Here is a 22,502-nt window from a genome sequence, read left to right as displayed (position 1 = left end):
CTGTTATTCTGTTCAATGTATTTTCTCTCTCCTTTTCTCCACCTCTCAGGTCTCTGGCTCCCTTTTCTGTTTCTCTTTACTAACTCTCCCTGAAAGACATTTACAGGGAAACGTTGTAGGTGAAAATGAATTACATTTTCAAATTTGATGCATCTGAAGTTTAAACCTTGAGTACAGCAATACCAAAAAGCACTGTTCCACCACTGTAATTGTCATATTTACAGTATTGATCGTTTGTAAAATACCAACCACATGTTGAATATGTCTAACAACGGCACACACAAGTTAAGCTAAATATGAAAGGCAATGATGGTTTTATTTTTTTTATCTTAAAAGTGTAAGAAACCAACTTTAATTAAAGTAACAAAGAAGCCAGATTCAAATGTACACATAAATAATATATCGCAAAGAGAAAAAGAATAGTTAGTTTCAGAGTAATTACTTTGATGATATGACTTTGTACATAGAGCCCTGTAGTTTGGGAATGAGATGAAGACAGAGGGGCCTCATTTTGATTTGAACACTTGTCTTTAGACTTAGTCCAGCGATCGATTCCTGCCTTTAATTCTGACTCCTTGAAGAGAGATGTTCTTTCATCACGCTGGCATTGTCTTCACCTCTCATTAGAAGCCCCCTGCTCTTGTTAAAACACCACCTACTGTTGGCTTTAGCCTACATTCATCAATCAACCCGGAGAGAGAGAGAGCTCTTCAGAGATGAAGGGATGAGGTTGTCGATCTCACCCCACTCCTCCAAAGTTTTATGTTACTTGTACTACAGTAAGTTCAAATGTGAATTAACACATAGTTTGTGGTGGGCATCATTGCATCACAATACTTTGTTTGAGCTAATTAATTTATGGCTCATTGCATCATTCATGACCTCAACAGAAATGCTGTATGTCATTAGCATTTTTCTGTATGAAAAATTATTATTAACAAATAATGACTTTCAGCCTTCTCTTAAAAATGAATTTCATGCAGGTCAACAAGCTGCGTCTAGTAAGGTCACAACCTTGAGCCACACCACTGACCCGACAACCCCTGAGGATATACCTGAACGTTGTTTTGTCATGCACTTACACTCAATCTTCCTCTCTCTCCCTCTCCCTCTCCCTCAACCCAACACACTACATGTTAGCTAGCCGGTCCTGTGGGTAGTCCTGTGGGTAGTCCTGTGTGTAGTCCTGTGTGTAGTCCTGTGGGTAGTCCTGTGGGTAGTCCTGTGTGTAGTCCTGTGTGTAGTCCTGTGGGTAGTCCTGTGTGTAGTCCTGTGTGTAGTCCTGTGTGTAGTCCTGTGTGTAGTCCTGTGTGTTGTCCTGTGTGTAGTCCTGTGTGTAGTCCTGTGTGTAGTCCTGTGTGTAATCCTGTGTGTAGTCCTGTGTGTAGTCCTGTGTGTAGTCCTGTGGGTAGTCCTGTGTGTAGTCCTGTGTGTAGTCCTGTGGGTAGTCCTGTGTGAACTGAACGGCTGAGAGAAGGGATGAGAAATAGAACAGGAGTTTGTCAGATACTGGGCAGCACAGAGACTGAGGGAGATTTACACTCAACAGAAAGAAGGGAAAAAAACTGGGGGAAAAACAATAACGGATGAAAAGAAGAGATGTGAGGCGAGAAAAATGTTGCTTCTGGAGGCAGTTTTCCTCAAACCAATGAGAACACAGCTTTTCACCTTTACAGTGCAAAGGTCAGTCTTCGCCTTGGGCCAAGTCAACCAAGACTCGGGGGAAAAACCTTCCCATTTTCACGGAGAGGAAAGAGAAAAAGAAAGAAAAAAAGAAAAGTGTCCCATCCAACCGCACACAAAATGGACCCTCTAGATTTTTTTCTGGTGTGTTAATGGCCACTCTTAATAGTCACCAGGGGGTTTGTTATTAATGTCACCCAGAACCCCTGCTTTGTCTTTCTCTCTCTCTCCCTCCCCACACTCTCTCCCCCTCTCTCTGCCTCTCCCCCTCCTCCCTGTCTCTCTCTCCCCCTCTCTCTGGCTCCCCCCCCTCCCTCTCTCCCCCTCTCTCCCTCTCCCTCTCTCTCTCTCTCTCTCTCTCTCTCTCTCTCTCTCTCTCTCTCTCTCTCTCTCTCTCTCTCTCTCTCTCTCTCTCTCTCTCTCTCTCTCCTATCCCCCTCTCTCCCTCTCTCTCTCTCTCTCTCTCTCTCTCTCTCTCTCTCTCTCTCTCTCTCTCTCTCCCTCCCCTCTCTCTCTCTCCCCCTCTCTCCCTCTCCACTCTCTCTCTCCCCCCCTCTCTCCCCCTCTCTCCCTCCCCCTCTCTCTGTCTCTCTTTCTCTCTCTCTCTCTGATGCAGTTTGAGATGTAAATGTAGTGGGACACTCACTTCCTCTATCTCTCCCTAAAAGATGCTTAACGATCTCACAGCTTCGTGGAAACATGCGCCACACTCGGGAAGATTTATGAACACATCTGCTTTGCCAATAGGAGGGAGTGGATGTGTAGCTGTGGCCTGTGTGTGTGTGTGTGTGTGTGTGTGTGTGTGTGTGTGTGTGTGTGTGTGTGTGTGTGTGTGTGTGTGTGTGTGTGTGTGTGTGTGTGTGTGTGTGTGTGTGTGTGTGTGTGTGTGTGTGTGTGTGTGTGTGTGTGGCTCAGTTCTGAAAGCTACATGTAAAGGAATCAGGGACAATGGGAGGGTTAGCTAGTTACTGAAAAGAGGGGAGCACTTTGACTAGTGATGAATAGACATGAGTACAGGAGAGAGAGGGAGAGGGAGTGTGAGAGAGAAAGAGAGAAATCTGATTAATTATAGCAAGGCTGCTATGTGCCGATCTGGCTTCTCACTTCAGTGGGCCGGTGCACAGATCTCGCCTTCGGCCATGTCGGTGGGGCTCATTAAAGAACCTCTCGAGACCTGACAGAAATAGTTAACGGAGTGTGATGGTCGACTCAGGCAGCATACCCCAGACACACACACACACACACACACACACACACACACACACACACACACACACACACACACACACACACACACACACACACACACACACACACACACACACACACACACACACACACACACACACACACACACACACACACACACACACACACACACACCCCGTCTGGCCCTCAACCGGACAGACAGGACGGAGAGGATACCCTCCTCCAGTGGAAGGAGAGAAGGCCTAACAAGCCAGTCTGTAATACACCTGTAATCAAACCGCTCCAAAAAGCACCCAGGGAGCGCGGCGCCGCTGCCTCTGATTGGGGCGTCGGAGCATCGAAAGCACAGCCCCGATCTATAATTGATGTGTGGGCACAATTACAGGCCTCCAGACATCAGCAAAGTGTTGCACAAGCGCCTCAAGGATAGTTGAATTTTGAACAGGCGTTGCATAAAATCAAGGTTCTCTCTGCTGTTTCTGATACATCTCCAAAATGTGAAGCCGGTCGGATGGCAGGCTGGATGGATAAATGAATGTGCAAGTTGAGTCTGCTGTTTCAGGATATGCATGTATGGGTTGCCACGGTATCAGTGCATATCTTAGACTTTTATGACATGCACTTGGAACTTTATGAGCCAGCCGTTACACAAGTGTTCTAGTATTGCTTTCCAACAATAATGTCTTTCTAGAAAACAGGCCACAGAAAAGGGGACTTATAGATGAGGGTAAAGACTGACGAGAAACGCAGGTCCACCCGTGTTTAACTGGATAATCAGAGGTTTGTGAGGAAGCTCATTCCGCTGGCATTCACAGAAGCCATTGTCATGTCTTCTTGGGTACAAAAACAGTTGTTCAGGAATCTGGAGATTTCAGAGTTATATTAAAAAAACACGTAGTGGGCAGTTTTATTCCTCTATTTTAACCCAAGTGTTTGTTTCTCCTTATTCGATGCCTCTCGCTCAGTGTGAATGTCAGGAAGCTGCTGGAAAGACGACCTGTTGCACGTTCTATTAACAATAACAATGATAAGAAAATTCTATGAACTCAGGTCATCACTCAGCTTCATTTGATAATAATATTTACTATTATAATAAACAGTCTAGTGTGCAGGCTTTCTTTCTTACTTGCATTTCAGGTTTCTGTCTAGAAATTGAAAGACCACATTCAACCTGGATAGCGCCTGGTAGAAACCCCATCGTCTTCGTGGTCTCCCCGACGGACAAGGTCGTTCATTTCCTATTTCCAAAGGAACACTTCCACAGAGTTCCTCAACACAATGACTCATTTATGCTGGAGTATAGAGGCTATTGATAACAAGGTCTTCGCATGGGAGTTTTAACTATAATTTGGCCGCTCAGCAGAATCACCAGTTGCAAGATTTCGCAAATTTACATAAACCCTTCTGTTAGAAAGAGAGGCAGAGAGAGAGAGAGAGAGAGAGAGAGAGAGAGAGAGAGAGAGAGAGAGACAGACAGACAGACAGACAGACAGACAGACAGACAGACAGACAGACAGACAGACAGACAGACAGACAGACAGACAGACAGACAGACAGACAGACAGACAGACAGACAGACAGACAGACAGACAGACAGACAGACAGACAGACAGACAGACAGACAGACAGACAGACAGACAGACAGACAGACAGACAGACAGACAGACAGACAGATAGACAGACAGACAGAGAGAGAGAGAGAGAGCAGTCTAGAGAAGAGGAAGTATACTCTGTTTTCATGGACCATTAAAGAAAATACATAAAGGGAAGCCATTTTCCAAGTAAAGTTATGCATTCAACCCTGCTACTCTACTCCAACTCACCTCACTGCCTCAATGAGCTTAGAACAGAGTCACTTTCAGAGAGCAAACACAATAAAACAGGAAATAAATCTAGTTTTGAGAGGAAGAAGACTGTAAAGTATGAGTATTCATCTTACCCTACAGGTCATTCTGCAACTTTCAAATCTATGATCATAATAATTATGGGTGAGAAAAAACCCATCTGTCCTAAACCCTAATAAATGGGATAAATAAATAAAACAATGTAACTGTCAAAAATGACAATAACTTGATAATTGATAACTCATCTACATATTTGAATATTTAATTGGTTGTTACGGATGCATACCTAGTCTCGTAAAAAAAAATGTTGTGATGATTAGTTTGTATTGTTTTAAGAAGACAGTTATGTCTGAGAATGGTTAAGTAGGGGAAGAGTTCAATTTGAATAACACATTTGAAATTCAGAAGGTGCTGGTGTTCTCCAATCATTCTGTGAACTGCACTTTTCAAGTCAAACCTTCTGGCAGATACGTGACTGTGTGTAGGAGTAAGGGGCCGAAAACATGAATTGATAAAAAATCCTAATGCGCTGTGGGCATGACTCACACACACACACACATCTGCATATACACAAGCAAAGACTGACATGATGTTTTATCTCTCATTTTTTATTTCAAAGCTAGAATGAAACTGATAAGAACAAAGACTGAAGAAATGGTACACACACATTACAAAGAGGAGGGAGAGAGATTGTGTCATGTTTGTCATTTATTATCATGTCTTGTCCCTGTGCTCCCCATGCTATTCGTTTCCCTCTGCTGGTCTTATTTGGTTCTTTCCCTCCTATCCCTCTCTCTCCCCCTCCCTCTCTCACTCTCTCGCTCTCTCTTCTCTCTATCGTTCCGTTCCTGCTCCCAGCTGTTCCTATTCCCCTAATCATCATTTAGTCTTCCCACACCTGTTCCCGATCCTTTCCCCTGATTAGAGTCCCTATTTATTCCTTTGTGTTCCGTTCCTGTGCCGTCGGTTCCTTGCATTGTATTCACCATGCTGTGATTGCGTTTCGCCCTGTCCTGTCGTGTTTTTTGCCGTGATTGTGTATCACCCTGTCCTGTCGTGTTTTGTGCCTTCATCAGACGCTGCGTGTGAGCAGGTGTTTCAGTCGACTACGGCCTGCGCCTACCCGGCGACCTGCAGTCTGTGGCCGCTTCTCCAGTTGTTTTCCCCTCTACAAATCTAGAGGATTTCAGTTATTCCGTTTTGAGCATTAATAAACTCTGTTTCTGTTAAGTCGCGTTTGGGTCCTCTTTCACCAGCATGACAGAAGGAACCGACCGAGGAATGGACCCAGCGACTTCAGACGCTGTTTACACTGCCGTCAAGATCCAAGGAGCCATGCTCGGCAGACACGAGCAGGAATTGTCTGCTGCTCGCCATGCCGTGGAGAACCTGGCCGCTCAGGTTTCCGACCTCTCTGGACAGTTCCAGAGTCTACGTCTCGTGCCACCTGTTACTCCCTGGCCTGCCGAGCCTCCAGAACCCAGGGTTAATAACCCACCTTGCTACTCCGGGCAGCCCACTGAGTGCCGCTCCTTTCTCACGCAGTGTGAGATTGTGTTCTCTCTCCAACCCCACACATACTCTAGAGAGAGAGCTCGGGTTGCTTACGTCATTTCACTCCTTACTGGCCGGGCTCGAGAATGGGGCACAGCTATCTGGGAGGCAAGGGCTGATTGCTCTAACAGATTCCAGAACTTTAAAGAGGAGATGATTCGGGTTTTTGACCGTTCAGTTTTTGGTGAGGAGGCTTCTAGGGCCCTGGCTTCCTTATGCCAAGGTGAACGGTCCATAACGGATTATTCCATTGAGTTTCGCACTCTTGCTGCCTCTAGTGAGTGGAACGAGCCGGCGCTGCTCGCTCGTTTTCTGGAGGGACTCCACGCAGCGGTTAAGGATGAGATTCTTTCCCGGGAGGTTCCTTCAGATGTGGACTCTTTGATTGCTCTCGCCATCCGCATAGAACGACGGGTAGATCTTCGTCACCGGGCTCGTGGAAGAGAGCTCGCATCAACGGTGTTTCCCTGCTCCGCATCGCAACCATCTCCCTCCTCTGGCTTTGAGACTGAGCCCATGCAGCTGGGAGGGATTCGCATCTCGAATAAGGAGAGGGAACAGAGGATCACCAACCGCCTGTGCCTCTATTGCGGAGTTGCTGGACATTTTGTTATTTCATGTCCAGTAAGAGGCCAGAGCCCATCAGTAAGCGGAGGGCTACTGGTGAGCGCTACTACTCAGGTCCCTTCATCTAGATCTTGTACTACTATGTCGGTCCATCTACGCTGGACCGGTTCGGGTGCTACATGCAGTGCCTTGATTGACTCTGGGGCTGAGGGTTGTTTCATGGACGAAGCATGGGTTCGGAAACATAACATTCCTTTCAGACCATTAGACAAGCCTACGCCCATGTTTGCCTTAGATGGTAGTCATCTTCCCAGTATCAAATTTGAGACACTACCTTTAACTCTCACAGTATCTGGTAACCACAGTGAGACTATTTCTTTTTTGATTTTCCGTTCACCGTTTACACCTGTTGTTTTGGGTCATCCCTGGCTAGTATGTCATAATCCTTCTATTAATTGGTCTAGTAATTCTATCCTATCCTGGAACGTTTCTTGTCATGTGAAGTGTTTAATGTCTGCCATCCCTCCCGTTTCTTCTCTCCCTACTTCTCAGGAGGAACCTGGCGATTTGACAGGAGTGCCGGAGGAATATCATGATCTGCGCACGGTCTTCAGTCGGTCCCGAGCCAACTCCCTTCCTCCTCACCGGTCGTATGATTGTAGTATTGATCTCCTTCCAGGGACCACGCCTCCTCGAGGTAGACTATACTCTCTGTCGGCTCCCGAACGTAAGGCTCTCGAGGATTATTTGTCTGTGTCTCTTGACGCCGGTACCATAGTGCCTTCTTCTTCTCCGGCCGGGGCGGGGTTCTTTTTGTTAAGAAGAAGGACGGTACTCTGCGCCCCTGCGTGGATTATCGAGGGCTGAATGACATAACGGTTAAGAATCGTTATCCGCTTCCCCTTATGTCATCAGCCTTCGAGATTCTGCAGGGAGCCAGGTGCTTTACTAAGTTGGACCTTCGTAACGCTTACCATCTCGTGCGCATCAGAGAGGGGGACGAGTGGAAAACGGCGTTTAACACTCCGTTAGGGCATTTTGAGTACCGGGTTCTGCCGTTCGGTCTCGCCAATGCGCCAGCTGTTTTTCAGGCATTAGTTAATGATGTTCTGAGAGACATGCTGAACATTTTTGTTTTTGTCTATCTTGACGATATCCTGATTTTTTCTCCGTCACTCGAGATTCATGTTCAGCACGTTCGACGTGTTCTACAGCGCCTTTTAGAGAATTGTCTCTACGTAAAGGCTGAGAAGTGCTCTTTTCATGTCTCCTCCGTTACTTTTCTCGGTTCCGTTATTTCCGCTGAAGGCATTCAGATGGATTCCGCTAAGGTCCAAGCTGTCAGTGATTGGCCCGTTCCAAGGTCACGTGTCGAGTTGCAGCGCTTTTTAGGTTTCGCTAATTTCTATCGGCGTTTCATTCGTAATTTCGGTCAAGTTGCTGCCCCTCTCACAGCTCTTACTTCTGTCAAGACGTGTTTTAAGTGGTCCGGTTCCGCCCAGGGAGCTTTTGATCTTCTAAAAGAACGTTTTACGTCCGCTCCTATCCTCGTTACTCCTGACGTCACTAGACAATTTATTGTCGAGGTTGACGCTTCAGAGGTAGGCGTGGGAGCCATTCTATCCCAGCGCTTCCAGTCTGACGATAAGGTTCATCCTTGCGCTTATTTTTCTCATCGCCTGTCGCCATCTGAGCGCAACTATGATGTGGGTAACCGTGAACTGCTCGCCATCCGCTTAGCCCTAGGCGAATGGCGACAGTGGTTGGAGGGGGCGACCGTTCCTTTTGTCGTTTGGACAGACCATAAGAACCTTGAGTACATCCGTTCTGCCAAACGACTTAATGCCCGTCAAGCTCGTTGGGCGTTGTTTTTCGCTCGTTTCGAGTTTGTGATTTCTTACCGTCCGGGTAGCAAGAACACCAAGCCTGATGCCTTATCCCGTCTGTTTAGTTCTTCTGTGGCTTCTACTGATCTCGAGGGGATTCTTCCTTATGGGCGTGTTGTCGGGTTGACAGTCTGGGGAATTGAAAGACAGGTTAAGCAAGCACTCACGCACACTGCGTCGCCGCGCGCTTGTCCTAGTAACCTCCTTTTCGTTCCTGTTTCCACTCGTCTGGCTGTTCTTCAGTGGGCTCACTCTGCCAAGTTAGCTGGTCATCCCGGTGTTCGAGGCACTCTTGCGTCTATTCGCCAGCGCTTTTGGTGGCCGACTCAGGAGCGTGACACGCGCCGTTTCGTGGCTGCGTGTTCAGACTGCGCGCAGAAGAAGTCTGGTAATTTTTTTCTGCTTCTGCTCCTGGTCTTGCTGGGTCTCAGTCTGTTCCCTGCCATCGCATCTCTCCTGTTCTTGTCCCTGCCCTTGCTGTGTCTCAGTCTGTCCCTAGTTCTCATTTTTTTTTAGAGTAGTACCCTAGTTTCCCTTTTTATCGTTTTTCGTTACGGTCCTGAGGAGAGGAGTTGGGTTCTTTCTCGGGACGTGCTGGACCGTTTGATCTATGATTTCCTCCGTTGCTGCCAGTGTTCCTCCTCGAGAGCGCCAGGAGGCGCTCGGTGAGTGGGGGGGTACTGTCATGTTTGTCATTTATTATCATGTCTTGTCCCTGTGCTCCCCATGCTATTCGTTTCCCTCTGCTGGTCTTATTTGGTTCTTTCCCTCCTATCCCTCTCTCTCCCCCTCCCTCTCTCACTCTCTCGCTCTCTCTTCTCTCTATCGTTCCGTTCCTGCTCCCAGCTGTTCCTATTCCCCTAATCATCATTTAGTCTTCCCACACCTGTTCCCGATCCTTTCCCCTGATTAGAGTCCCTATTTATTCCTTTGTGTTCCGTTCCTGTGCCGTCGGTTCCTTGCATTGTATTCACCATGCTGTGATTGCGTTTCGCCCTGTCCTGTCGTGTTTTTTGCCGTGATTGTGTATCACCCTGTCCTGTCGTGTTTTGTGCCTTCATCAGACGCTGCGTGTGAGCAGGTGTTTCAGTCGACTACGGCCTGCGCCTACCCGAAGCGACCTGCAGTCTGTGGCCGCTTCTCCAGTTGTTTTCCCCTCTACAAATCTAGAGGATTTCAGTTATTCCGTTTTGAGCATTAATAAACTCTGTTTCTGTTAAGTCGCGTTTGGGTCCTCTTTCACCAGCATGACAGATTGATAGATGAGGGACGATAGAACCAAATCATGAGAAAAATATACATTCTTTCCAATGTGTCAAGTAATTGCAAAAAAAAACAGAGCAATCTAAAATGTTATTTGGGCCTAAACAGAGAGCACACTGTGGCAGAATACCTGACCACTGCGACTGACCCAAAATTAAGGAAATCTTTGACGATGTACAGACTCAGTGAGCGAATGTAGCCTTGCCATTGAGAAAGGCCGCCGTAAGCAGACCTGGCTCTCAAGAGAAGACAGGCTATGTGCTCACTGCCCACAAAATGAGGTGGAAACTGAGCTGCACTTCCTAACCTCCTACCAAGTGTATGACCATATTAGAGACACATATTTCCCTCAGAAAAACTGATGATAAACTCCCATATCTATTGGGTGAAATACCACAGTGTGAAATCACAGCAGCAAGATTTGTGACCTGTTGCCACAAGGAAAGTGTAATCCTACCATTGTAAATACAACCTATAGTTATGTTCATTCATTTTCGCGTTTTGCGTCTTTAGGTATTTGCAATGTCTTTTCTCTTTTGGAACTTTCATGAGCATAATTTTTACTCATGTTTAATTGTTTATTTCACTTGCTTTGACAATGTAAACATTTGTTTCCCCATGCCAATAAAGCCCTTAAATTGAAATTTAATTTATAGGTTAAGGAGAAAGGAGTAGCCTACTAACGCAGCACATATGTCTGTCTGTCTGTCTGTCTGTCTGCCTCTGTCTGTCTGTCTGTCTGTCTGTCTGTCTGTCTGTCTGTCTGTCTGTCTGTCTGTCTGTCTGTCTGTCTGTCTGTCTGTCTGTCTGTCTGTCTGTCTGTCTGTCTGTCTGTCTGTCTGTCTGTCTGCCTGTCTGTTTGTCTGTCTGTATCTATAGGGTTCTCACTCCTGGGTGTCAACAGGTGAGTGGGCGATAAGAGTGTTTGATGTTGCCAGCCAGAATTTTTACCACCCAACTTTGCTTCTTCTCCAAGACCTCTCAGACATCAAAGCACCCCCCCCCCTCCCATCTCACTTTAATCCACTGCACCGGAGCCCTTCAGTTCAAAGCTCCTTCCCCTCTCAGAACCCCGTCCCCACCCCACCCCCCTACCCCTGAAAAATGAAACCCAAACTTTTTCTTTCCCCTTCTTCCGCGCAGTAGCAATTACATCTCCTCTTGCGTGGTGACCAGCTCCTGCTATTAATTAATCCTACAAAGAGGGCTCGTTTCCTGGCTGCTTTAGATTGACAGGGGACTGAGGGGAACAGAGAGACCCTCTTTTCAAAGGCCATCCAGCCTGACCAAGGCGAAGAGAGGGCAGGGAAATAAAGAGGGGAAGAGAAGAAAGACTTGCGCTCCCCAAAGTAGGTGGAAGAGGAGTGGAAACATTTGATACGAGACTACTTGGAAGTGATTGAATGCTTTGTTGCCAGGATGCTCTTTATTAATCTTTACCTGCACACAAATCTGGAGAGCTAGAAAATGCAGTTGAAGTGGCTTCTAAGTTGAGTTGAGAGGCTTTGCCTTGGGTGGCCTGGCGGAACAGAGGTTGGCAGTTGGGCAGCTCATGCATGTGTTTCTCTTTGCCTCGCCCATCCATCTCCCACAGAAAGGCTTCACTTTCCTCAAACAGACAGACACATATGTAGCTGGAAGGACGTACAGAAAAGAGAGATGAAACGGCGGCGAGAATGAAGGGAGAGCGAGAGTGAAGGGAGAGCGAGAGTGAAGGGAGAGCGAGAATGAAGGGAGAGCGAGAGTGAAGGGAGAGCGAGAGTGAAGGGAGAGCGAGCGGGATGGGAGGGGCGGGTGAAATCCACTAGGGACATGATGAGGGGATGAGAGGGAGAAAAGCAGAAAAGAGATTTAGGCCTTTCATTCACTTCCTGTGCTGTGTGTGAATGGTGTGAGTCAGATTGAATGACGTTCAGGATGCTGTTGTAACAGTGTGTAAAGGAATTGACTGAGAACAGAATGGAAACCGTTAGCTCACCGATCAAAGAGCAATTAGACAGTCATTCTAAAAGTAAGATGAACTAGTTCTACTGGTGGTATATGTCCACAGACGTATACTACCCAGGTAACCTCCCCAGATTCATATCAGACAAACACAGTAGACTGTTCTCCTGTCATAGACTGTCCTCTCCGCTACCACACAGCAAGATGTGATGCACTAAGTCTGGAACCAACAGGACCCTAACAGCTTCTACCCCCAAGCCAGAAGACTGTTACAGATTTAGTCCAGGTAGCTATATGTTAACTATTTAACTAACTCTTTTGACTCATCACATAAGCTGCTGCTACTGTTTATTATCTGTCTCTTTACCCCTACCTATATGTACATATCTACCTCAATGTCCTCGTACCCCTGCACATCAACTCTGTACTGGTACGCTGTGTATTTATAGATACATCATTGTTATTTATTATTACGTGTTTTACTTCTCTATTATTTCTCTATGTTCTTTCTCTCTGCGTTGTTGGGAAGGGCCCGTAAGGAAGGATTTCACTGTTAGTCTACACCTGTTGTTTACGGAGCATGTGACGAATAACATTTGACTTGCTTTGAGTTGACAGTCACACACACACCCACCCACCCACACACACACACACACACACACACACACACACACACACACACACACACACACACACACACACACACACACACACACACACACACACACACACACACACACACACACACACACACACACACACACACACACACACACACACACACACACACACACACACACAAATACAGAATTCTTTGTTACATCTTACATCATGGCAGCCTCCACTTAAGCCTCAGCTTGGATAAATCTCCAATAACACATACATTTTTCAACTAATCTGTTTCTTTGAACATATTTGATTGGAGCTCGAAATTCGTTATGGCACTACTGCAATCAATATGGTTTAAAAGATTCAAACCAAGATGGGTATTTCTGGTTAGACATAGGCTACCAAGCTTGTCGATGCGTGTCTGAAAGAAATATATTTTTCTCTCCCCATATTTGTATATCTTATTTAATGTTTGCTTTTTTAGCAGTTAGATAATAATGAATGAAATACAACAAGGAAGGAGTATTTACAGTTGTTTGTTTGTTTTACTTCTTTATTGTATTCTACCAGTGCAAGTCTGATTAAATTAATGTATACTTTATTCTATATTGAATATATTTGAATACATTGACATTATTTGTGCTGCTTTAGTTCTTCAAATGTTACAATGAAATAGTATGGGGTGTCGTGGAAATTTCCTCTACATGATGACACTTTGACCTCTCCCCTCTCATGTGGCCCATGCAACTTAGTTTTGACATAGAACAGATAACTGCAACCTCACCACATAATTACACAAAAATACCATTCTGATGGGAAGTAACTTACACACATTTGATGAATATTAAACATCTTACAAATGTTACTAACATATTCTGATAATTCCACGACAGGGGTCATTAAGTACATTGTATTACTGACCAGAGCGTCTATTCAGTTAGCTTTAGTGGGGCAGTATTGTATGTTGTAAGGAGTTCTACTTTGTGGCGCTCATTAAAATGTAGAGTGAAACGGCGAGGGTCTCCTAATGTATTTTCCCTGGGAGGGGTGTGGACTTGCAGGTTAAAGGTTTCGGGGCGCGTTCGTGCCTCTCTGTCCACCCTCCGCTAATAAATGAGAGGAAAGCGCTGGCAGGTGTGAAGGCTGCACCTCACAGACCCCTGAAAACCTACTCACAGGAAGTGGAAAGCTAAATATTCCACTGTAGGGGATACACACAGGGGCATTGAAAAGAACTCGCTCTCTGACCCAAAGTATCTGCGCCTGGTCCACTCACCCTCAACACCGACCGACCCAGCCAGATGTTGTCACACACTGACTCACCCTCTAGCTACTACCCCAGCCTCCCCCAACTCCAGTCCCGAACTATCACAGTGAACTCTGAAGCCATCGAGTCTCCACGGGGCTAGGATTCCATGTTTTCACACACTGACTCACCCTCTAGCTACTACCCCAGCCTCCCCCAACTCCAGTCCCAAACTATCACAGTGAACTCTGAAGTCATTGAGTCTCCACGGGGCTAGGATTCCATGTTTTCACACACTGACTCACCCTCTAGCTACTACCCCAGCCTCCCCCAACTCCAGTCCCAAACTATCACAGTGAACTCTGAAGTCATTGAGTCTCCACGGGGCTAGGATTCCATGTTTTCACACACTGACTCACCCTCTAGCTACTACCCCAGCCTCCCCCAACTCCAGTCCAAAACTATCACAGTGAACTCTGAAGTCATTGAGTCTCCACGGGGCTAGGATTCCATGTTTTCACACACTGACTCACCCTCTAGCTACTACCCCAGCCTCCCCCAACTCCAGTCCCAAACTGTCACAGTGAACTCTGAAGCCGTTGGGTCTCCACGGGGCTAGGATTCCATGTTTTCACACACTGACTCACCCTCTAGCTACTACCCCAGCCTCCCCCAACTCCAGTCCCAAACTGTCACAGTGAACTCTGAAGCCATCGAGTCTCCACGGGGCTAGGATTCCATGTTTTCACACACTGACTCACCCTCTAGCTACTACCCCAGCCTCCCCCAACTCCAGTCCCAAACTGTCACAGTGAACTCTGAAGTCATTGGGTCTCCACGGGGCTAGGATTCCATGTTTTCCTATCATTCATCAAACTCATGTCAGAAGTCACGTTTAAGCAGTTATTTTCTGTCTGGTAGACGGGTCGTGTTAAATGAAGGGTAGAACTCCAATGCAAACAAGATTAATGGCAACACCTGATTAGATGTGATTTCTACTTCCTGTCCCGTGTGTGGCCAGAGCACCAGAGTTTGTTTTGGTTTTATTAGGGGTTAAGACATTTTCTAATTTCAAGTAGTTCCCCTCGTAGCTTTTACCTCAATGGGACCCATTTAGGACTTCTTTCACAGTAAAACAGACATGTTCAATGATTAACTGTACTGCCGTGTTTTAATACAAAATGAGGCATGTTTTACAGGGCTTATGTATCATCGATGCTACAAGTTCTTCCCACAAAAATAAGAATTTGCACTCTGCAAACAGAGAGCTTCCTTCTGGGTAATTTGGTCCTCAGGGATATTCTTATGAGATATTAAATATATTTCCACCTCTGATGCAGGGCCACGTGGTTGTAAGTAAAACAAACACTTGAAACAAATATTATTCAATTTCTGTTTTGTCGACCTGATTAGCTGAATGCTAATTCTACTCTATGATGTCATTAATCACCTTGACACGAAGTTACTCTTGGCTTCAGCTAGATATCCATTCTTAATCTTTGTCAAACCTAGTACATTTAGTATTAAATATGTATATTCCAGTTTGTATATTATGTCATATTATTCATATGTTTATTCTGGATAACACTTCAACGATTTTGCATAGATTTTGAATTGTAAAATGTGTTATATAGATATAAGAATAGCATGTTTAAGTAATACGAAAAAGTAAAAGCAACGACACTAATTTGAATTTTGATCAACGGAGACCTGAGGCCCTTCATTTAATGTTATATGAATGGGAAATAAAATGATTGCATGTTTTAAGTTAATTCATTTTTTCTATAGGCTTTTTCATGGTTGAATTTGTTTTCCTCTTTCACTTACTGTATTTTTACTTCTTGTTTAAATGAAGACAGTTTAGTAAAACAGAATACAAACAAGAGTAAGTAGACTTATGTATTAAATGTGTTAAATAACTCTAACAAACAAATCACTTTTACAACCCCCCCCCTCCAAAAAAATAGATATCATAAATAAAAGTAATATGACTCCATTAACATTGATATTCCCTGCAAAAATAACTTTAAACGCTAACAGATTTCTCCAAAGCGCATTAATTCACTTATATTTATAGTGGGGATTCCTTTATTATTAAATGATCTAAGATGAGACGATAAGAATAATTCATTGTGTTTTGCTGAGATGAAACTTCAAAGGGGAATGCTGAGGATGCAGAATACTAGCGCAGTGCAATACCTCCCGTATACAGTACAGTGGGAAGCCCTGAGTCAGATGGCTGGTGGGGTTTTTAACACCCAGTGGGTGTCAGTCTGTACATTCAGTTACTGACTCAATCATTTATTTGGGGAGAGAGAGAGAGAAGGAATTGTATTCAATGGCATCACTCAGTCATTTATGGATTTGTTTCTGCTAAAAACAGTTTATATTTATTTGGGGATTATTGAGTGCATAGAAATGACACTGTCTGAGTCCAGGAGGAAAAGTACTTGTGTATGAGTACAACCGGATGTGGATTACAGTATCATATAGTATTTTAGGTAGAGCAAAAACTGTTACTAGAATGAATTGATAATCTTGAATTATTCTGTATAACCATGCTGCGAGAGAGACGGTTGATGCATGGATGGTTTCTGTCCTCTACCCAGAAACCACTCCTTTACTTAGCTAGACTCCCGCTGGACCCGATATAATATAGTGATTCACGCCTTGACAAAAAATGTCACTGGAAATGGTGAATAAAGTATGACAGCACAATATGAATTCTGAAAAGTAGGCAATTGGAGCCATTTTCTCTCCAGCAGCTTGTGTAATAACTCAGTCCATTAAGCCAGCTAATAGATCCCTATTGAGATTCTGAGGTAATGGCAAAGCACAGATTGTCTTAGGGAAGCTCTCGTGTCACTATATCAGTCTAATTACATCCATACAGCTACAGAACCACAGGCACCATGATTATAACACGGACACCGAGATACACTACAAAAAGTGTCTAAATATCTTATATTGAGTGATAATTCACTTAAAATGTGTGTTTTCTTAGCAAGCTAAATGATCTAATGTCATTGGCAGATCATTTAGCTTATTTTAACCTAAAAAAGGCTTAATGCAAGTAATTTATCTTATTTCAAGATATTCCTCAAGCTATTTTACCTTAATCGACTAATGATTTATTCTAATGAATAGCTTTCTGCAGTGTACTACTGCTGCTTTGAATGATCAACGCCCAATACTCACAATTCTCCTGTCATTTGTGTCATTTGTGTCAGTTTGTTTTTCCTTTAGGCTCGTTGATTTCCCCTCGTCTTCCTCTCATTGTTATTAAAGGGACAGTTTGCCCTGAATAAAGGTTTGCCTGACACACAGCGTATCAGTCATAATGCTAAAAGTCACCTAAAGTCGAGCCTCGTCCAGGCTTCATCCTCTGTGTAGATCCCATGATGGAGTTCCTCAGGCCTCAATGCCAAATGAATGGGAAAGACTGGCAGGGTCTAACTCCATATGATCACATTGTGCCAATGTTCCCTATACATTTGCGATTGAGGACTGCAAATATCCATCCAACTGAACTGTAATGAGGTGAACTATCCCAACCATCCCAATTACCAGTACCAATACCCAATACCGTTCCACTAGTATTACTCTTAGTACAACATATTGTTGAATGTACTTTTAAAAGGTCAGGGGGCAGATCGGATTTCAAATCGTACTGGGGTTCACAAAGTGACAGTACACCTGCCTTGCATTTCAATGCCTGCACCCTTTCCCATCACCAGACCACCCGACCAAAGGCGAGGAGGCCTGCGCTGATTCACACGCACACACAGCCAAGACATCTGTGGATGGTTGGCATGCCAGGAACAGGCCAGGGCCAGGGCCAGGGTTTGTGTTGGTGTGGACCCAGAGTCAGGCTTTGTGTGTGAACTTCCCAGTCCAGGTCCCAGGTCCTGGCCTTCAGGGAGGGAGAGGGTCAGCGGGGGTAGGCTGTGTTTGGCCGGCAGGTCTCGTCATCTGGGGCCCGCGATGCGTGTTACAAGCGTCGCGCCTGTCGGAAACAGAGGGCCCCAGTCTTGTCCTCCGCGGCTGCTGAGGTTTCAGAGCCAGCTCGCTCCGACAGGAACCTGCCTGCCTGGTTAACGGGAAGAGAAAAGCAGCTCAGCCAGGAGAAAAAAGCCACAGAACCAGGCCCATGAATATTCATCTGAAGCTGTGATGTGAATGTGACATGCGTTCCTGGCGTGCAGCTCACACCACATGGCCCGGCCTGCATAGTGGTGGTAACGGGAGAGAAAGGCCGTGTCCAAGCGTGTTACCCAGGCCTGCCGCATTCAATTGGATCCAATGGTGATTTTCGGATTTCTCAATTTCAGATTGATTCCAGACATTTTCTGCCCCCCCCCCTTCCCCCCTCCCTCTACTAAGTAACTAGAGAGAGAGAGGGATGGAGAGAGTGTTTCTGTGCATAACAGAGAGAAAAAGAAAGAGAAGAGAGAAAGAGGGGGGAAACCATCTCATGTCATCTTACCAGAGGTGTGGACTTGAGTCACATGACTTGAACTCGAATCTGACTCAAGTCACAAAATTTGAAACTTGATTTAATAGAAAATAAAATAGCTTGAGGTTTGTCTTGGACTTGGAGCCTCAAGACTTGACTTTTACTTGAGACTGATGACTTTAAATGATCTGGCCAGGTTTTGTAATGTTTTGTCACTCATTTTGTGTCTCCGGGGATTACTCTTCACGCAGCCAGAGACCGTACCCGCAGCATGCATCAGATTGGCACACTCAGACCTTTGATTGGACCAGCAAACTGTCAATCAACACAGGCAGGTTGAGCTAGTGAACAGATTGCTGATTTTCTGTGCAGCTATAGGATTGGGTGCAGTGCAAACGCTAAATTCTACAGTGCAAGGATTGCCATAATTAATATGCAGCTCCAGAAAATGTTTGGTGATCATGAATATTAACTGTTTACTTTGCAAACTTACCAACAATGGGTCATCAAGCAACAATTAGGCTACTAGCATACACCTACGGGTCTTTTGGTTTGTCAAAATTGCTTGTGAAGCTTGCATTTGGAATTTGTTGCTAAAATGTATTATTACTTAAAATATGTTGTAGACAGAATAATGTAAAGGGCTGTCTGCTAGCCTCAAGAAATAGACAAAGATTAGTAGTCATTGCATGTATAGACTTTGTTTTACTTGACTTGACACATGATATAAAAAAAACCTGTGACTAGTCTTGACTTGCTCATAGAATGTACGACTTGGACTTCACTCGAGACTCGACCCGTTCTACTTGGGACTCGACTCGAGACTCGACCCGTTCTACTTGGTACTCGACTCGAGACTCGACCCGTTCTACTTGGTACTCGACTCGAGACTCGACCCGTTCTGCTTGGGATTCGACTTGAGACTCGACCCGTTCTACTTGGGATTCGACTAGAGACTCGACCCGTTCTACTTGGGATTCGACTTGAGACTCGACCCGTTCTATTTGGGTTTCGACTTGAGACTCGACCCGTTCTACTTGGTACTCGACTCGAGACTCGACCCGTTCTACTTGGGATTCGACTTGAGACTCGACCCGTTCTATTTGGGATTCGACTTGAGACTCGACCCGTTCTACTTGGGACTCGACTTGAGACTCGACCCGTTCTACTTGGGATTCGACTTGAGACTCGACCCGTTCTACTTGGGATTCGACTTGAGACTCGACCCGTTCTACTTGGGATTCAACTTGAGACTCGACCCATTCTACTTGGGACTCGACTTGAGACTCGGTCCTTGTGATTTGAGACTTGCTTGTGACTAATAAGCAAATCTCAAATAATAGTGACATGGTCCCACCTCTGCATCTTACTACTAAGTTATGCCCTGTACTAAACCAGTAAGAACCTTTTCCCCCTAACTATCTCTGACTTCGCTTGATTATTGTGGAAAAATGTACTTACTATGACTGAGATGTGTGGTTGTCCCTGAGATGTGTGGTTGCCCTGAGATGTGTGGTTGTCCCTGAGATGTGTGGTTGTCCCTGAGATGTGTGGTTGTCCCTGAGATGTGTGGTTGTCCCTGAGATGGATAAGAGAGTCTGTTAACTGACAAAAATGTAAATGTCAAATATTAGAACCCGTGTTGTTTCTACTACCTCCATGTTCCTGTCCTGTCCTGTCCTGTCCTGTCCTGTTCTGTCCTGTCCTGTCCTGTCCTTCCTGTCCTGTTCTGTCCTGTTCTGTCCTGTCCTGTTCTGTCCTGTTCTGTCCTGTTCTGTCCTGTCCTGTCCTGTTCTGTCCTGTCCTGTCCTGTCCTGTTCTGTTCTGTCCTGTCCTGTCCTGTCCTGTCCTGTCCTGTTCTGTCCTGTCCTGTCTCTGCTTCCCCTCGGAGCGGTACTGTAGCAGCCTGCCGCAGTGGACCACTGTAGCTGTATCATAAACAGACTTCAGTAAGCAGGCGGGCGACCCAGGGAGGCTGGCATGGACGTTCCTCCCTTTAACAATACCCTGATCCTCAACAGACCATTGTGCACAGATCCCTGTATTGTTTCACCACTCACGGCGAGCCAGCTGGCACGGAGATGGCAGTGCCATTGACAAGGTTCACAATACCCCCTCCAGTACGAGCCACAGTAAAGAGACACGGACACAGCCACCTCTATGGGACACAAGAGGCTGTCGTTGAGCGAGGGAGAGAGAGAGGAGAACACAGGGCCTCACAGGCAGGTGCTGCTGCCAACGTCTCCACAGCCCTGTAGCGTCTGTAGCTTTCAGTGATGACAAGGGGCTGGCAAGAGGGCTCTTCTTTTTAATCCACATTGTTCGGGGGGCTCCAGAGGAAGGAGGGTTTATGCGCCTGCTATTTTTATAGAGGCCGAACTGAAGAGATGGAAAGCGCTCTCTCTCTCTCTCTCTCTCTCTCTCTCTCTCTCTCTCTCACACACACACACACACACACACACACACACACACACACACACACACACACACACACACACACACACACACACACACACACACACACACACACACACACACACACACACACACACACACACACACACACACACACACACACACACACACACACACTCTCCACCCTCCCTGTTTCTAGTGAAGTAGTTCTACTGCTTACCTTGGTTTATTGCACCGAGCTGTTGCCTCTTGACACGTCTTATCAAGTGGAGGGAAGTGACAGTTTTGCATTTGTCAAGGTAAACTGGGGGGGGGGATTACAGTGTTACACCCAGGAGAAAGAAACAGTGCTGGGGTATCTCAACCCTCAGAGGCTTCGGCTGACAGCTGGATGCTAGTGGGACTGTTTCAGGGGAATCAGGCCGTGTTTGTCGGGGCTAGTTTCTGGTGTGTTATTTGTGCGAGCTGTCATGCAGAGGCTTCAGCGACTCGCCTGTCATCTGATGAGACGTGTCACTGTCTCAGTAGGTTTGATGGGCAGGTAGTTGTGTGTGTCAGTAATCTGGGGGTCACGGGAGGTCATATAACACACTTTGAGTATTACTATTAGATGTGGAGAGAGGAGGTTCTAACCAGTCCATCTGTAGAGACTCCTGGTCTGGATGAAAAGCAGACAGGGACAGCACCTCACCAGTCCATCTGTAGAGACTCCTGGTCTGGACGCAAAGCAGACAGGGACAGCACCTCACCAGTCCATCTGTAGAGACTCCTGGTCTGGATGAAAAGCAGACAGGGACAGCACCTCACCAGTCCATCTGTAGAGACTCCTGGTCTGGATGAAAAGCAGACAGGGACAGCACCTCACCAGTCCATCTGTAGAGACTCCTGGTCTGGATGAAAAGCAGACAGGGACAGCACCTCACCAGTCCATCTGTAGAGACTCCTGGTCTGGACGGAAAGCAGACAGGGACAGCACCTCACCAGTCCATCTGTAGAGACTCCTGGTCTGGACGAAAAGCAGACAGGGACAGCACCTCACCAGTCCATCTGTAGAGACTCCTGGTCTGGACGCAAAGCAGACAGGGACAGCACCTCACCAGTCCATCTGTAGAGACTCCTGGTCTGGACGCAAAGCAGACAGGGACAGCACCTCACCAGTCCATCTGTAGAGACTCCTGGTCTGGACTGAAAGCAGACAGGGGCAGCACCTCACCAGTCCATCTGTAGAGACTCCTGGTCTGGACTGAAAGCAGACAGGGACAGCACCTCACCAGTCCATCTGTAGAGACTCCTGGTCTGGACTGAAAGCAGACAGGGACAGCACCTCACCAGTCCATCTGTAGAGACTCCTGGTCTGGACTGAAAGCAGACAGGGACAGCACACATACAGTAGGACCAAGAGTTTTTCCTGACCACATGACCTGACAAGGGAAAAATATACAGTTATTTTATTCACTTAGAAACTATCATTTTGCATTTGATACAATAACTAAATTGTACATATAACTACACACTTACAACATTGAAACATTACTGCTAAACAAAAAGGTCTGGATGCTCCCGGAGATAAATACTGTGCTGTTTATTGATGGCAATTAAAGGCCTTTAACCCACGGGCAAACAGAGTCAAATGTTTATGTACGTATTTGCATGGAATTCCGCGGCTTGCTCTTGCCAGATGAGGAGGGTTCTGTGAATTTCATTACCGTCTGCAAGGTGAACAGCAGGGCGGTGACAGGTTAAAGATTGTTTTGCTGTGGAGACGCGTCACTCACCAAATGTTTTCCACCTCAGTCATGTGGCTGTAACAAGATTCAGAGGCTCGG

This window comes from Oncorhynchus gorbuscha, linkage group LG23 (genome assembly GCF_021184085.1).
Source record: "Oncorhynchus gorbuscha isolate QuinsamMale2020 ecotype Even-year linkage group LG23, OgorEven_v1.0, whole genome shotgun sequence".
Classification (NCBI taxonomy): domain Eukaryota; kingdom Metazoa; phylum Chordata; class Actinopteri; order Salmoniformes; family Salmonidae; genus Oncorhynchus; species Oncorhynchus gorbuscha.
Note: the sequence above shows the minus strand (reverse complement) of the source record.